This window comes from Helianthus annuus, chromosome 17 (genome assembly GCF_002127325.2).
Source record: "Helianthus annuus cultivar XRQ/B chromosome 17, HanXRQr2.0-SUNRISE, whole genome shotgun sequence".
Taxonomy (NCBI): Eukaryota; Viridiplantae; Streptophyta; class Magnoliopsida; order Asterales; family Asteraceae; genus Helianthus; species Helianthus annuus.
In genome coordinates this window covers 184,129,475-184,148,226 of record NC_035449.2, presented here as the reverse complement: position 1 = coordinate 184,148,226, position 18,752 = coordinate 184,129,475, and the positions used below count along the sequence as shown (strand labels likewise).

General features: G+C 40.4%; 1 protein-coding gene and 1 non-coding gene across 2 annotated transcripts in view; both read left to right on the top strand.

Moving 5' to 3' along the window:
- Positions 1-18,752, top strand: part of LOC118488936 — a 109,460-nt gene that overhangs the window by 86,713 nt on the left and 3,995 nt on the right. The window lies entirely within an intron of this gene.
- On the top strand, positions 16,851-16,957 carry LOC118489444. The gene has a single exon (XR_004887464.1). It is a non-coding gene; the product is annotated as a small nucleolar RNA R71 (small nucleolar RNA).

Here is an 18,752-nt window from a genome sequence, read left to right as displayed (position 1 = left end):
AAGGCTTCAACAAACGGTATATTGATGTGTAGTTGCTTAAACAACTCAAGGAACTTACCGTATTGTTCTTCATTCTTCTGCTTCTTCAGCCTGCCTGGATAAGGTACTGGAGGAGTGTAATCTTTGACCGGCTCCTGGACTTGTGCTGTACTTGCTGGGCGTAGCCTGGCTTGCACCTCGTCCGGTGTGTCGGTCGGGACCGCTTCAGTGATCGGTACTGAGTCCGATATGACGGGTCCGGTAGTTTTTCCACTCCTGGTCATCACAGCATTTACATCCCTCTGTCCGCCCGGGTTTGGTTCTGTATTACCCGGAAGACCGCCTGGGGGTCTTTTGGACATCATCTGTGCCAGCTGACCAACCTGATTCTCGATATTCTGAATCGAGGCCTTCTGACTCCTCATTTCCCCTCGTTAGCCAGAAAACGATCTTCGCTTTGTTGGTATCGTTTTTCAGAGCTAGAGAGAAGCTGAGCCATCATATCCTCCAGCTTGGAACTAGACTGAGGGGCCTGCTGCTGGGAGCTACTCCCAGTGCCCTGATTCTGGTACGAATATGGACGCTGCTGGTAGGGTTGATTGTACTGCTGGTACTGCTGACCCTGCTGAGGCGCTGGAGCACGCTGAGTGAACCCCAATGGGTTCTGATTTCCTGCATTCGCTCGCCACCCAAAATTTGGGTGATTTCTCCAACCGGGATTATAGGTGTTGCTGTACGGGTTGTTCTGCGGCCTCACTTGATTACTCACAAAATCTACCTCTTCATGGCCCTCATATACGACTCCCTGAAAACATGCCCCAGGCTCGTGTGACACTCCCCACTGGTCACATCCCGAGCCAGCATGCGCAATCATCTGGGACTTGTCGAATCTCGATGTAAGAGCCGAGAGTTGTGCAGTAATGGCCGTGTAATCGTCTACAGCATGAACTCCTGAGCGAGATGATGATGATGTTGCCCGACCTCTATCTCCATCCCGACGCGAGCTGGATTTCAACGCAGCTTTTTCGATAATATCATACGCTTCAGTCGGCGTCTTAGTTCCAAGATCGCCGCCCGCGTTCACGTCTAATCGCTCCTGCGTGTTATAGTTGAGCCCCTGATAGAACGTCAAAACCAGCTGTCGCTTGGAGAAGCCGTGATGTGGCACATCAATCAACAAATCTTTGAATCTCTCCCAAGCTGCATGCAACGACTCGCCCTCGTCCTGGCGAAAGGAAACAATCCGGTTCCGTAGTTTGTTCGTTTTCTCAGGTGGAAAATATTTCTGCATAAACTGCTCCGCCAACTGATTCCAGGTCCTGATGGACCCGGCAGGAAGTGACATAAGCCAAGCTCTAGCTTTGTCACGTAACGAAAACGGAAACAACCTCACCCGAATTGCATCCTCTGAAACACCAGTCATCCTAAATGTCGAACAAATAGCAAGAAAAGCAGCGATATGCCTCCCGGGATCCTCATGCTCACGTCCGTCGAACTGCACCGAATTCTGCAACATGTTAATAACACTAGATTTAATTTCAAAATTAGGTGCATCTATAGTGGGCTGAAGGATACTCGGCTCCAGGCCTGCCCTTCCGGGCTGATTTGTTTCATTCAATGGTCGGTCGTCGTCCGCCATGACGACTCTCTCCTCGTCCTCTAAGCTTTCGTCTTCAGAGATAATCACCGGCTCGTCAATTGCATTTGCAATGCGTTGTGCAACGACGAGTGACCTTTCGCGCAGCCTCCTACTTCTTCTAAGATTATGCGCTGGTTCGTCAGTCGGCTCAGCAATAGCGGGCGCGGGAGTTGAGGACATCAACCTGCAAACGAAAAACTGACACAATGAATATTTTATTAATAAAATAATGCTGTTTTTTTTTTAGAAGCAGAATATGTATAAATATGGGCTGTAAAATTTATAAAAATCCGAAAATGGGCCGAAATTTTTATAAAAATTAAAGCAACGAAAATAATCGAATCGGCTAGTTTAAAAACGATTTTTAAGAGCCGAAAACTCAAAGAATAAATGAATAAATAAATCCGGATTTGAACAAATAAATAGAATAAAAATTCACAAGTGTACAAAACAATCACAAAAATGAATAAATTGAATTAGAAGCAAGAAATATTAACAAATAAATCAACAAATAAACAATCACGAAAATATACACAAATATTAACAAGTATATACGCCGATAACACAATGACTCGGGTCGTTCCTAAAACTCCCCATTTCCCTGGCAACGGCGCCAAAAACTTGGTACGTGCGTGACTATACATATTTTTACAATGAAATTACACACGAATTGGTTTTAAATTTATAAAAGTGATTATTACTTTTACATCAAAACACACACGAAAGGGCAAGTGTACCCCGTCATATATGTAGTAAAGTATCGGTAAGAACCAAGTATCGATCCACGGAAATGGGCGGAGAAATAATACTAGACCTTTGCCACTAAATTACCGGTAAAAACATAATTTGTTTTGGTTTTAATTAATCTAAAGTAAGCATAAATAAATATTTATCAAACATAGTAGATTATATATAAATAGCCTTGCTTAATACACAACCAAAGCATGTCAACTAAGTCAGTTTTGGCACTAGAAGCATTCGGTCAATTTTCCATTTTGAGACAATTAGTATCCCTTTCGGGAATCCTAACATGACAATCATTTGGAAAGTTAAAACGATAAACACACTTTAACCACCTAAAATTGTTCTTTAACGTGCAATTGATAAATGTCTATGAAGATCTCCTAAAAATAAGTTAGTCATCCGTTAGGAGTTTTCTAACCTCACTTAATCAAGGAAAGCAACACCGATAAACACAATGCAACCACCGAGACAAGCATAAACTACATTAAATCACAACCGAGTTCATTTTACAAATCTTGCACATAAATTCACCAAGATAGCAATTTTGGCCGAAACTACTAACTAAGCTAACAAATCATGGCAAGAATTCGTAACAACACCATCTAACCCGTTAGAGTCCTTCCGTGAGGGCAAGCTCTCTTGATTAATAATAATTGCATTTTATTAAACCACTAACCCGTTAGAGTATCATGGTGCCTACATTTTAACCAAGTTAAACTAGTTAACCAAATTAAAAGTTTACTAATACATGATTAAATAAGCTTCATTTTGCAACTATCTTACCTAACCAAGCACCAATCATCCAACACAATTACTTATAATCAAGAAATCAATATCAATAACAAGGTTGCAAACTAATCATCAAAGATAATCATAGAAAATACTTCAAAATGTCATTACAAACATAGATTAACATACTAAAAGCTATAATCAAGCAAGGGATTGTTGTGTTTTTGCCCAAAGGCTACAATAATACATAAATATTAATCTAAATGCTTGAAACATTAACAAAATTCTGGAAAGGTTAGAAATCCAAACCATAAACAAGCACAAGATTAAGAATCTGGATAGTAAACGAGCAAAACCGGGCAATGTGGCTTGAATCCGAGTGAAAGCAGCAGCCTTCGGAGCCTCAAAATCGCCTGCAGAGCTCCCAAAATGTCCAGAGTTACTACTAAAATGGTGCTGTTCTGTTTAAATGCTTTTTCGAAGTTGCACGGCCGTTCTTCCGATCGCACGACCGTGCACTTTAAGCATTATTGGTGGTGGGCCACCATACTTCATGACGTCACAGATCGTTGACTAGTCTTCGGTCACGCACGGTCGTTCTTGGTATGGCATGACCGTTCCTTTCCGAGGTTTAAGTTGCACGCTCGGTTCTTTGGTCGTTCTTTTCCGAGTTTATATTTGACCTCGGATCCGCACGGTCGTTCTTGATCGGGAACGGTCGTTCTTGATCGGGAACGGTCGTTCCTTATCGGGCTTGCCTTCAGTGCCTTGCACGGTGAGTTGCACGCCTGGTTCACTGCCGGATCTTCTTGGTTTGTCGGATATGCACGGTCGTGCATATGGCCGCATGACCGTGCCAAACGCCCAGGTCAGTCTTTTTCCACAGAATCTTTGCAGCTTCATCGTTTTGTCCGGAAAGTCCTCGTTTTTGGTATCATCTCGTCTGGTATGCTGTTTTAGGCCTGTAAACCAAAATGTAGATAATTAAGTATCCGAATGACGGTCTTACGGCCGAAAACGCATAAAATGGGGGTAAAACGGGGGACTAAAATATGTGTAAATTAGCGAATATCAATATGCTTATTAACTGATTAGTTGTTAAAATTACAGTATGGGTAAACAAAAGATTTCTGCTATCTATCGCAAATTAGATAGTACACCTAAAGAACAGGGAACCTCTTCCTCCAAATCTCCCATCAATTTAGAAGAGGGAATCTTTGTCCGTAAGGCCAATTATGAAAACCCACTTACACCGGAGAAAAGGAATTCAATCCTTAGAAAAGGTCAAGAGAAAAAGAAACCCCGAACCAAGAGAGTGAGGTTTAACCCAGAAATTCAGGAAATTAATAGTAATCCACCAAGGGAAAATAACTTAGATGAAAAATGGGCAAATCTGTATCTGCTCGCTACTGTAGCAGAAAATGCAAATCTTTAAGCTTTAAACCTAGAAATATTTACTTCCCAGTAAATAAATAAACAAATCTGAATGTGTTCTGTTTGCTGTATGTTGTACAAATTGGTATGCAATAAAAATGTTTATTTATTAAGCTTTGTTCCAAAGTTTTAACTTAGCATTTTGTACATTTTGCATATATGCCGTACAGCATGAATGAGATGTCGGAAGCATTTCAGAATCTTAACCTCTATCCTGTGCCGATTGAAGTCTCCCACAACTTCACTGGTTACATTACTGACATAGAGGAACCTTTGGAATTCCAAGCTCCACCGCTGGAAAAAGCCAAACCTAAAAAGAAGAGAAGATATGTAGGGTGGCGAAAAGTGCGCAGAAGGAAACCTAGGAGACTCCCTAAAATAGAAAATCCTGTGAGTGTGAGCAAGGGAAAAGAAATAGAAACTGGAGAAAGTCCCAAGCCAGCAGAAATAGGGATAGACCTAAAACAAAAAGGAATAGAGATCGGAGAAAGCTCTAAACAGTCTGAGGAAACCACATTCCAGGACGAAATAGACCGCCTACTGGATAATTGTGATGTTCTAGAGCCTATCAACAATAATCTCTTCTCTTATCCTGTTACAGCCCAATTCCCAATAAACCTAGGACCAGCTATTCCAGACCCACTAGTTCACACCCGACCATTAGGCCAAATGGAGGAATGGTGGACCAATGACTGGAAATTCCAAAATATAATTAATAGTCCCTATAGTTTTCTCCCACAGTTTGATCCAGAACCTATCCCTAATCCGCCAATGAGCTATGAAAATTTAGCTGAGCTACGTCAGTTTGGTGAAGAACTGATAGGCACCGGGAATAGGATCCGAGAAATGGGGGAGCAGATTTCTTGGAAGTACGACGAGAGGGAACGTCGTTGCTGAAACTGCCAGTGGACCAAAAGATAGGAAGGGTTGGAAAAGTTTGTTTGTATTATAACTAATATAGTAAAACTGATTCTGTAAAATGGGCAATAAAACACTGTAAGATAAAAAGTGTGTATTGAAGCAGGTATAATATATGAAACAAAACAGAAGTCGAGGCATCGACAATTTTGACTATGTTTGCATGATATGCTGATCTATGTGTTTTTCTGTGTATGTATCTGTGATTTTGATATTAATAATTAGACACTAATAAATTCTAATTAGCAGTTGGAAAACGCTAATAGTGAACCAGTAAATGAAGTAAATCAGTCTGAGCAAAATCAGGAAGATCAATATATAACTAGACAAGATATTGAACACTTTATTGCTCAAGAGATAGCTAATGCTATTCCAGAAATTGTGGCTGCTGTTCAGAAACCTGCCGAACCACAATTAATTCCTAGTAAGCGTATTCCGGAAGATAACGGCAGTAACAGCATAATTGGAGGCGGCAATCATGACGATCATGATCCGCAACAGGCTCCACTTCCTAAAAGAATGAAAGCTGCAACGCCTGGTTGCACTTACAAAGAATTTCTTGCCTGTAAACCCACAGAATTTGCAGGTAATGAAGGGGCAACTGCAACACTGCGTTGGTTAGAGAAAACCGAGGCAGTAATTGCAATAAGTGAATGTTCTGAAGAAGATCAAGTGATGTATGCATCAAACTTGTTCAAAGAAGGGGCGTTAGAATGGTGGAACACGGTGCTACAAGCAAAAGGAAGAAGGGTGGCCTATGCAATGAATTGGGAAGAATTTAAGAGTCTTGTCGAAAGAAAATTCTGTCCCGAATACGAGAAGGAACAAATGGCAAATAAGTTCCTGAGTCATCGTATGCTAGGTGTAGACTGTCGAGGATATACTTCGACATTCTTCGAATATGCGAGAGTGGTACCTTCCCTGGCTTCGCCAGAACCGGTACTTATTTCCCGTTATATTTGGGGATTAATTGGAGAAATCCGTAACATCGTTAAAGCTGCGAGACCACGCACGATTGACGATGCTGTGGAATTAGCTAATACCTTAACCGATGAATTAGTCCGCACGAGAGAAGAAGATCGCAAGAAGGAATTGGCTCAGAAGATTACTCAAGGATTTCGTGTGGGTAATAATAGCAGTAAATTCAAGAAAAGAGGAACCGGGCAATACTTGTCACCTCCTTTCTGCAGAAATTGCAAAAAGAAACACTATGGACAGTGCAATATATTTTGCAACTTCTGCAAGGCAAAAGGACATCGGGAAGAAGACTGCAGAAGGAAAACAAGAATCTTTTATAACTGCGGAGAAACAGGGCATATTAAACCTGAATGTCCTAAGTTAGCCCAACCAGTAGACAATAAAACTAAAACGGCCGATGGAATAACTAAGAAAAATGCGCGTGCATTCCAGCTGACTACTCAAGAAGCCGAACTCATTCCAGACGTGATAGCGGGTACGTTCTTAGTACATAACGTCTATGCAAAAGTATTATTTGATTCTGGTGCAAACCAAAGTTTCATTAATACTGCATTCTGCCAAGCTCTTAACTTACCTCTAAATACCCTTAGGCAGATCTTTTCTGTTGAAACGACAGATGGAAATTCTGTCAACATAGACAAGGTTTTGCAAGAAGTAAAAATAGAATTATTAGGTCATAAGTTTTCTGCAAACCTGTTACCTATGAACTTAGCCGGATTCGATGTGGTATTAGGAATGGATTGGTTAATAGCCAACCATGCTCGAATCCTGTGTGATAAGAATTCAGTAGAAATCCATACTCCCACAGTAGAAGTAATTCTAATTATAGGAGATAGACCTCGGAAGCCACTGAAATTCATTTCAGTATTGAAATTGGCTAGTTATTCGAGGAAACAAGAAATGGTGTATATGATTTCTGTAATCATTAAGACTAAAAGTAAGGAACTCCAGGACATCCCTATAGTTTCAGAATACCCAGATGTTTTTCCTGAAGAATTACCTGGTTTACCACCTGATAGGGAAGTAGAGTTTAGAATTCATTTAATTCCAGGTACTGCACCAATAGCTAAGACACCTTATCGATTAGCACCTACTGAAATGCTAGAATTGAAAAAGCAATTAGATGAATTACTAAGCAAAGGATTCATACAACCTAGTTCATCCCCTTGGGGTGCACCAGTGTTGTTTGTGAAAAAGAAAGATGGATCAATGAGAATGTGTATCGATTATAGGGAATTGAATAAGGTTACAATTAAGAACCGATACCCATTACCTAGGATTGATGATCTTTTTGATCAATTGCAAGGAGCTAGGTATTTCTCTAAGATAGATTTAAGATCAGGATATCATCAGTTGAAAGTACAAGAGGAGGACATACCTAAAACTGCTTTTAGAACTAGGTATGGTCATTATGAGTTTACAGTCATGCCCTTTGGATTAACAAATGCTCCAACTGCATTTATGGACATGATGAATAGAATCTGTAAACCATACTTGGATAAATTTGTAATCGTGTTCATTGACGATATACTTATTTATTCCAAAAGTCAAGAGGAACATTGTGAGCACTTGCATACTCTCTTAACTTTGTTAAGGAAGGAAAAGCTTTATGCCAAATTCTCAAAGTGCGAATTCTGACTACAAGAAGTGCAATTTTTAGGACATATGGTGAATCACGAAGGAATTCACGTAGATCCTGCTAAAATAGAAGCAATCACAAATTGGAAAGCTCCACGAATAGCTATGGAAGTTAGAAGTTTTCTAGGCTTAGCTGGGTATTATAGACGATTTATTAAAGATTTTTCTAGGATAGCTGTACCTTTAACTAAGCTAACCTGTAAAGCCGTTAAGTTTGAATGGGGATCTAGATAAGAGGAAGCTTTTAGGATTCTAAAGCACAAATTGACAAATGCTCCAATTTTAGCTTTACCCGAAGGAACCGAGGATTTTGAAGTATACTGTGATGCTTCAAAATTAGGATATGGATGTGTGTTGATGCAACGCAAAAAGGTAATTGCGTATGCCTCTAGGCAATTGAAAAAGCACGAAGAAAATTATACAACTCATGATCTAGAGTTAGGAGCCATAATTTTTGCTCTTAAAATTTGGAGACATTATCTGTATGGAAGTAAGTTTACTATCTATACGGACCATAAGAGTTTAAAGTATATATTTGGGCAAAAAGAGTTAAATATGAGGCAAAGAAGGTGGATGGAAATCTTAAGTGATTACGACTATGATATTCAGTATCACGAAGGAAAAGAGAACGTAGTCGCAGACGCCTTAAGTCGTAAATATCATGAAAAGCAAAAGCGAGTCCGTGCTCTTAGATTAAATCTACAATTAGATTTAATGGAACAAATAAAGGAAGTTCAAGGAACGGCAATCAAGGACGATGCCGAAGGAATGAAAGGTTATCTAAAGGAATTAGAACAAGGAAAAGATGGAATTTGGAGATTCCACAAGAAACGAGTTTGGGTACCTAAGCAAGGAGAATTAAGAAATAAGATTTTAGAAGAATCTCATAAATCTAGGTATACTGTACATCCAGAAAATAATAAGATGTACCAAGATTTAAGAAATAATTTTTGGTGGATAGGAATGAAAAAGGATATAGCCAAATATGTATCTAAATGTCTAACCTGTTCACAAGTTAAAGCCGAACATCAGAAACCTTCAGGACTACTACAACAGTTAGAAATGCCTGTATGGAAATGGGAACTCATAACAATGGATTTTGTTACTAAGTTACCCAGAACCAGAAAAGGTAATGATGCTATTTGGGTAATTGTGGATCGATTAACCAAATCAGCTCATTTTCTACCAATAAAGGAAACCTTTAGCATGGAAAGGTTAGCCAAGTTGTATGTAGATGAAGTAGTATCCTTACATGGAGTCCCACTCTCCATTGTATCGGAAAGAGATAGTCGTTTTACTTCCCGTTTCTGGACAAGTTTCCAAGAAGCAATGGGAACTCGACTTAATTTAAGTATTGCATATCATCCTCAAACAGATGGACAAAGTGAAAGGACGATACAAACCCTAGAAGACATGCTCCGAGCATGTGTAATTGACTTTGGTGGTAATTGGGATAGCCATTTACCATTAATTGAATTCTCCTATAACAATAGTTATCATTCGAGCATCGAAGCTGCTCCATTCGAAGCACTGTATGGACGCAAGTGCAGAACTCCCGTTTGTTGGGCAGAGATAGGAGAAAGTCAGTTATCAGGACCAGAGATTGTGCAAGAAAACTACTGACAAGATATCGCAAATCAAGGAAAGACTGAAGACTGCTAGAGATCGTCAGAAGGGTTATGCAGACAATCGCCGCAAGCCGTTAGAATTCCAAGTCGGAGACAAAGTACTATTAAAAGTATCTCCTTGGAAAGGAGTAGTACGATTCGGTAAGAAAGGAAAACTGAGTCCCAGATATGTTGGACCATTCCCAGTGATCCAACGAATAGGACCGGTAGCTTATCGTTTACAACTACCAGAAGAATTAGCTGGAGTACATGATGTGTTTCATGTATCCAATCTCAAGAAATGTCTATCAGACGAATCCCTGGTAGTACCTCTTCAAGATATAGAGGTAAATGAAAAGCTGAAATTCGTAGAGAAACCACTACAAATAGAAGATCGGAAGATTAAGTTTCTCAAACATAAACGACTGGTGTTGGTCAAAATCAAATGGGGAATCCAAAAGAGGACCAGAATATACTTGGGAACTGGAATCAGAGATAAAGCGAAAGTATCCTCATCTATTTCAGTAAATCTCGAGGACGAGATTTTTCTCAAGGTGGGGAGGATGTAACAACTGCCACTAAAATCAATAATTAGGACAATAATTAGTTAATAAGGAAACCCTAATTAAGACACCCAAATAATTCTGCACTAGCCCTAAAATTTTCAGAATGATCAGAATCAGGATCAGGGCCCCTAAAACTGAGGGGGGTAAACCCTAGTTGATAATTATCCTAATTAAAACGTTGCTAACAGCTGATTGGTTGAAATTGTTGATTCATGCAAGCTACTCCCATGCATGGCAAGTCTAGGTTTTATAGGTATCCCTTACGGACCGTAAGGGATCAGGCTTACGGTCCGTAAGCAAGGCCAAATTTTGGCTATAAATAGCCGACCTTGGGACTTGCACAGGGGAATTAAAACGACGTAAAACACTTCTGTGTACGTCGAGTTCAGGCCAATATATCACAATTAAACACACACACGATCACGAGGTGTTGCCGCAATCAGGGTAATAACTCGATCGCTATTACGATTCAACGTCCGATCGATTATAACTATCCAACGTTTGTCCGAGTGCTGCTCAAATTGAGCTTGTACTATGTTATTCATTGTGATTTCGACTTGAATGTTTGAGTGCTGTTCGAATTCGGACTATGCTCTGTCATTCGTTGTGAATCCATTGAATTGTTAAGTATCGCACTTGATAATAGTTGTGAGGGTTCAATCTCGTGAATTGACGTAACTGCTGAATTAGTTACTAATCCCGTTTGTGTGTGCATTGTTATTTAAATTAGGTTAAAAGGCTAATCAGTAAAGCTTATACTCTGCTCGTAAATCTGCAATGTGAGTCATTCCCCTTTTATAAACTCTTTTCTCACAGTTTGTGAGTCATTCTTCTTTTTATCAACTGTTTTACAAAACTCCAAAGTTATTTTCAAAGTTATAGTTACAGTGATTAAGTCTATGTAATCACCAAAGTACAGCCGGTATGTGGGGTTTTGTATACATTACTTAGTTCCCGTCACACTTGGACAACGAGTTAGCCAAGAGGTGATCTGACCACAGTCACAGACACCATTTGGACAACGAGATAGCCAATGGGTAGTCGAGTGACAAATACTGTGGGTAGTTGGTTTGATATCATAAACATTGTAATTCCCCTTAATACTGTAGATTATAACAAATGTGTCATTTTAAGTAAAATGAATGATTCACTCAGTATTTCCCTGCTGACAAAACCTTTTTCAAACATGTTTCAGGTGATATGGTATGAGTAAAGAAAAGTGCCGTGGAGCACTCCCAGCTTAGAAAAGTGGCTCAATGTAAATAAATAAATGAACATGTTTTGAAAATAAAGATTTCCCTGAGAAATCACATTATTGTAAATTTCGGGAATTTATCCCTAAATTATGAAACGAGCAGTTAAATTATTAAGAGATCCTGTTTTAAAAAGACTTCCGCTGTCGCCTAAATTAAATACCACGGGATTCCTGTCCCGCGGCTCCTGAAACGGGTCAAACCGGGTCGGGGGCCGTGACAGGAAAAGGTGGTATCAGAGCCTGATGCGTGTCAGTGTGTATATGTTTTTAATATATAATTAAGCCCCTTTTTACACTTTTAGCCAAGTTTTAAATTTATAAAACACGATATTCACTAACACTAAACACACATATGGGCAAGTGCACCCATCGTGGACGTAGTATAGTGTTGGTAAGATACCGAGGTCGTCCAAGGACACAAGAGCTTTTAATACCGGTTTATCCTCAACGTCTAATCAAATCAAAAAGTTAGAAAAATGTTTTAAACTAAGAAAAATAAAACTAACTAAATGCTGAAAATAAAAATAAAAATAAAAACAGATAGACAAGATGAATCACTTGGATCCGACACGTGTATTAGTATAACCTTTGATTATTTTCGCACTTTTGCACTTGTTTAAGAGATTATCTTAGTTATTGTAGTAGGCCCCTCTTTTGAAGGCGACGTTACCCTCAACCCAGTAGTTTGAGTCAGCAAGGATACAATCCTAAAGGGTCGGATTATTGAAAGATAATGAATTAAGTTATTAATGCAAATTATGGTAGGCCCCGCTTTTGGCGGTGACGTTACCCTCGGCTAAGTAGTCTGAGTCAGCAGGGATACAGTCCTAAATAACCGGGTTATAGTATTAATAGTAGTTAACTTATGAGGGGGTCAAAGAGTTTGGATCCCCGCCATCCAATACCTATGGGCATTGAAGGAGATCCTACTAAATTTGACCCAGGTCCCAAGCAGGACCTCTAAACGCTGAACAAGGGCAAGACCCTTACCAAACCGTTCCCTTAACCCCCGACCAGGTAGCCAACATACCTCCATATAGACCGTGGAGATATGAATGGTGAAAATCTTTTATTTTATATAGACAGTAAAATAATGCCAAGACACCACGGACAAACGATAAGGAAAGATCACCTTCAACATAAGTAACCAGTTATTAAAGTCATTAATACAAAACCAAATAAAAAGTGCAAAAGATTAAAAATAAAAAGTATTATACTAAACACTTGTCTTCACCAAGTGATGTAAGAGACTTAGGCAAACATGGCCTTGATTGTCAAGAACTCTTACGATCAATCTTGTATCCCGAGACGACTCACACACTCTACGATGGACAATGGATGATGGTGGTGGATGATGGTGTTATGGTGGTGGTGGGTGGTGGATGAGGTGTGAGAGAGGTGGTGTGCCAAGGGATGAGAGAGAATGAAGCCAAGCTCCTCTATTTATAGGCTGAACAGAAGGCTGGACACGCCCCCGTGCTCGCTGGACACGGCCCCGTGCCCGCCTGACACTCTCTCTCCTCATTAATTGTAATTGCGAATTACAATTAATGCGTCTGCTGTACTTTCACCACGCCCCCGTGCTCGCTGGACACGGCCCCGTGGTGGGCAATGGAAGCTTCTACTGGTTTGTCTTTTCTGCTGCTTCCTGGGCACGCCCCCGTGTTCGCTGGACACGGGGCGTGTTCAGACTCTGTTTCTTCTCCTTTGCCTTGGGAGGTGCCGTTGAGGGTCCGGGCAATCCACTTTTGTTCCTTTTTCTTGTATTTATGGTAGAATTAGCTGTCTTTTTGCTTCTTTTGTGATTTTGAGCTCATTTCATCCTGAAAATACAAAAGGAAGACAAAAACACTCTTTTTCCAACATTAGTACTAAAAAAGGGTTAGTTTTATGCCTTAATTGATGTGATTTATATGTTGCATTTTACACACATCAAATACCCCCACACTTGAACTTTTGCTTGTCCTCAAGCAATACTCTTTAAATGTGGCTTACACTCCCAAATGGAATAGGTAGAAGAGAAGTTTTTTTTTTTTTTTTTTTAGCTTGTCCTAGAGTGTCGGGAATCCAAGGTTTTTATAGGCTTTATTTTTATTTATTTACAATCCTATTCGTTATGATTTATTTTGAACTTTTCATAAGATAAATTACTTATTTGTGCATAGCATGCCTTATTAAAATTCCATTTATATACAAGTTCACATACCTCACGGGAGATCACTCAACACTCGGCCGAAGGTGTATATTTTAGTGAATCACTCGAGAGCGGCACGGAACTTACGTCTTTCCATAGGCTTGCCAAGCAATCAATCCTCCTCCTTTTTAACTTTTTTTACCTTTGTAAATATCAAGAGGACTTTTTGGGTGAAGGCTTGGGTTTAAAGGTGGGTGGTTGGTTAGTGGTTAGTAAAAAGGGCGAAAATCGTAACAAGCGTCGGTTTTCGTGAAGTACCTTATTTTTAGTGACTTTTTATTTTAAAGTATTTCTCCAAACAAGCTTTTTATAGCTTTTGTTTGTTTTTGACTTCATCATCATTTTTTTTTTCGTCACATAAAAAGGCGATTTTTACGAAAAAGCGAACTTGTTACTAAAAAAAAAATAAAAAGGTTTTTGGTGGGTAAAAAGGGTTTTGGGGTAATGAAATGAAAGGTTTAGGCTCAAAGGGGCTATCTAGGGGGGTTTTGGGTAGGTAAAAAAAATGAAAAATAATGGTTTTGAAAAAAAATGGTTAGTCCTAATGCCTCCATCATTTACTTACTTGGGTTTAAGTTGGTAAGGACCGGGAATGTATCGTCGTGGCAAGTTCTAGATTTGTAAGGACCGAGCGGCTATTCACACAAGAAACGAAAAATGAGCATTTAATCTAAATATGTGTATTTTTATGCTCAATAAAGGCTCAAAACTCACTTTTGTGGGAATGAGTTTTTAATGTGACCAAGCATATATAATCGAATTTTAAACTAGACTTGTTATGCCGTTTCATAATTTTCTTATGTTGGTTCCTTTTTTTATCACGACGCTATCGGTTGTAAACTTGTAAAAATATAACCTTTTTGGAACTTGTTATTCCCAACTTAAACTAAGACAAGTAAATAAATAAAAAAAATAAAAAAAAGTTTTTGAAAAAATTTGGGGTGTTTAGCGGTTCCAATAGAGTTTTGTGTAAGGCTTGTGTTTAGGATTTTGCAAAATTTCAAGGTTTTAGCATCCCCCCCCCCCCACACTTAAATTACACATTGTCCTCAATGTGTCCAAAAATAATATTTTTGGTTGATTAGAATGTATAAAAGTGTGTTAAAAAGCAAAGATTTATGTTACTGGCATCCTGGACACGGCCCCGTGTTCACCGGGCACGGCCCCGTGGTCAAGTGCCAGTAACAAAAATTACAGAATTGAAACAGAAGCCTGGACACGGGGGCGTGTCCGCTAAACACGGCCCGTGTCCAGTTACCTGAACTGGGTGATTTTTCTGCAGGGGCTCAGCACGGGGCCGTGTTGGTTGGGCACGGCCCGTGTTGAGCCTTCTGTGATGGAGATTTTTGTCGGGTTGCTCTGTTCTTCGTGCATGGTTCCATTTTTCTCGTTCCCTTTTTCATCCATTACCACCATGAGTGTGTTTTATTCTGCAAAAATTAAAAGATTAAACTAAACTAAACTAAGGATAGATCCGCGGAATGCCTCCGTGGAGCGCCACGTTTATAAGGGTCCTTGGCTAGACCCGATTCCTGGTTATATATCTTCTGAGTGGAGTGCCTTGCTTCCCAAGTTACACCGTCGGAGAGCGGCATCCAAGCTTGAATCAATAACCTTCATGTAATTGACTGGGTCGTCGTCCTCTATTTTCTTCCCAACTCCGAACTTCACCTCATCGTCCCCATACCTCAAAGTCAGTGTCCCTTCATTCATGTCTACCACTGCTTGTGCTGTGGCAAGGAAGGGTCTCCCTAGGATAAGGGGGACCTCGGTGTCTTCCTCCATGTCGAGTATGACAAAGTCAACGGGATAAACGAATTTGCTTACCCTTACCAAGACATTCTCGATGACACCTTGTGGGAACTTGACTGATCGATCAGCGAGTTGTATGCTTATTTTTGTAGGGCTCGTGGTTCCCAAGCCAAGCCTTTTGAACATCGATGAGGGCATGAGGTTAATGCTAGCCCCTAAGTCGGCCAAGGCATTGCGAACGGGTGATTCCCCTATTGAACATGGAATCGTGAAACTTCCGGGATCGATTTTCTTTTGGGGTAGTTTATTGAGTACGAGGGCAGAGCATTCTTCGCCTAAATTAACTAATTGCAAATTTTCAATTTTCTTTTTATGTGTAAGGAAGTCCCTCATAAATTTAGAGTATTTGGGCATTTGGGTTAGGACTTCGATAAAAGGAATATTGACATGCAATTGTTTTAACAGACTTTCGAATTTTGCGAATTGCTCATTGGTCTTTTGACGAATTAACCTACCGGGGTACGGAACTCGAGGAGCCTTGGTAGGTTCTGGTGATGGGGGAGAGTTCTTTTCCTGCAGATGTGTTGGCATTGTTTCTTCCGTTGGTGGAGGTACTTCTGCAGGCCCTACGGTGCGGTTTCGTAGTGTGATGAGGTGAACTTGCGCCTTTGGGTTTGTTTCGGTATTGCTAGGTAATGCGCCTTGCGGTCTCTCGGAAAAATTTTGTGCTAGTTGATTTATTTGTTTTTCTATGTTTTGAATGCTAGCTTGTTGATTCCTAAAATTAGATTCTAATTGTAGAAATCTTTCCGAGTTTTTCTTATCAGTGTCGGAGACGAGGCGAGGTATAGTATCTTCGAGCCTTTCTCGTCCACCTTGTTGTTGAGTGAAATTTTGTGACTCATTTCTTGATTGCTAAAAGTTTGTTCGTTGGGTTTGTTGGTTACTACTATTGCCGGTTTCCCTCCAACCAAGGTTTGGGTGGTTTCGCCATCCTTGGTTGTAAGTTCCCGTTGGAGGACCCGACGGCCTAGGTCTATTATCAATGTAGTTTACCATTTCTTGTTGATCGTCCGTTTCTTTCATGCAACTCCAATTTTCATGTGACCCACCACACCCTTCACAAGCCATAACCGAGACTGTTTTTGTCATTTCTAATTTTTTTATTTTTGAAGAAAGGGCCTCGATTTGGGCTTGTAAAGAGGTGCTTTCGTCGACCTTATGGGCGCCCGGGGCGATAGACTTATTTCCCCGGGGAGTGTGCCATTGAAAATTGGTTTGAGCAATTTCCTCAATCTGATTATATATTTCGTGTGGGCGTCGATTACCTAAAAGTCCCCCGGAGCTAGAATCAAGTGTCTGCCTAGTGTGTGGCAACAATCCATTGTAGAAAGTGGATACTTGTTGCCATATTGCGAGGCCATGATGGGGACACTTGCGTAATAGCTCCTTGAACCTTTCCCATGTTTCATATAAGGATTCCCCGTCCTCTTGTGAGTATGTGTTAATTTCAGCCATTAATTTAGCAGTTTTAGAAGGAGGGAAATACTTATATAGAAACTTTTGGGCTAGTTCATCCCAGGTGTTTACCGATCCAGCTGGGAGGGTGTTGAGCCAAGCTTTCGCTCGGTCTTTTAGTGAGAACGGAAACATACGGAGGCGTATGGCGTCGTTTGATGCTCCATTGATCCGAAAGGTATCACATATTTCTAAGAAATTAGTTATATGTAGATGAGGATCCTCGTCCGCAAGCCCGTGGAAGGTTGCGGAGTTTTGGAGCATTTGTATCAAATGCGGTCGAAGTTCGAAGTTATTGGCTTCGACATTCGGAGCATTGATAGCGGCGCCTAGATTACCTACGGTGGGCCGTAGATAATCCATAAGGGTACGTTGGTCCGCCATTGGGGGTGGATCACCCGAAACCTTCTCTTGGTTTTTGGCTTTTAACCTTTTTCTGAGAAAGCGTTCGGGTTCTTCTAGCGGTTCTTTTATGTCTTTATTGGAACTGGAGCTCATACACTACGTGAGGATGGCGTCGGGTTTCAAGTCCTGCAATAAAAACAAAAAAGAATGTCGGTCAGAAGGTTCACCACGGCCCCGTGTTGAGCGAACACGGCCCCGTGGTCGGAAATACAGTGATTGTTTTCCAGATCCCAGTTACTGGAAGTTGGGCACGGCCCCGTGTTGCACCGACACGGCCCCGTGGTCAGCCTTCTGTAACTTGAAAAACAAAAACTGCCAGTAACTTTGCTGAGCACGGCCCGTGTCCGACCAGGCACGGCCCCATGCTGAGCTCTGCAGAAGCTGAAAATCTAAGAAAAAAATCCTAAAAAATTAAAGAAAAATAAAAATATGATTAGGCCGTTGATTCCTAACTTTCTTAAAATCCTTGTGTCCCCGGCAGCGGCGCCAAAAACTTGATGCGTGTCAGTGTGTATATGTTTTTAATATATAATTAAGCCCCTTTTTACACTTTTAGCCAAGTTTTAAATTTATAAAACACGATATTCACTAACACTAAACACACATATGGGCAAGTGCACCCATCGTGGACGTAGTATAGTGTTGGTAAGATACCGAGGTCGTCCAAGGACACAAGAGCTTTTAATACCGGTTTATCCTCAACGTCTAATCAAATCAAAAAGTTAGAAAAATGTTTTAAACTAAGAAAAATAAAACTAACTAAATGCTGAAAATAAAAATAAAAATAAAAACAGATAGACAAGATGAATCACTTGGATCCGACACGTGTATTAGTATAACCTTTGATTATTTTCGCACTTTTGCACTTGTTTAAGAGATTATCTTAGTTATTGTAGTAGGCCCCTCTTTTGAAGGCGACGTTACCCTCAACCCAGTAGTTTGAGTCAGCAAGGATACAATCCTAAAGGGTCGGATTATTGAAAGATAATGAATTAAGTTATTAATGCAAATTATGGTAGGCCCCGCTTTTGGCGGTGACGTTACCCTCGGCTAAGTAGTCTGAGTCAGCAGGGATACAGTCCTAAATAACCGGGTTATAGTATTAATAGTAGTTAACTTATGAGGGGGTCAAAGAGTTTGGATCCCCGCCATCCAATACCTATGGGCATTGAAGGAGATCCTACTAAATTTGACCCAGGTCCCAAGCAGGACCTCTAAACGCTGAACAAGGGCAAGACCCTTACCAAACCGTTCCCTTAACCCCCGACCAGGTAGCCAACATACCTCCATATAGACCGTGGAGATATGAATGGTGAAAATCTTTTATTTTATATAGACAGTAAAATAATGCCAAGACACCACGGACAAACGATAAGGAAAGATCACCTTCAACATA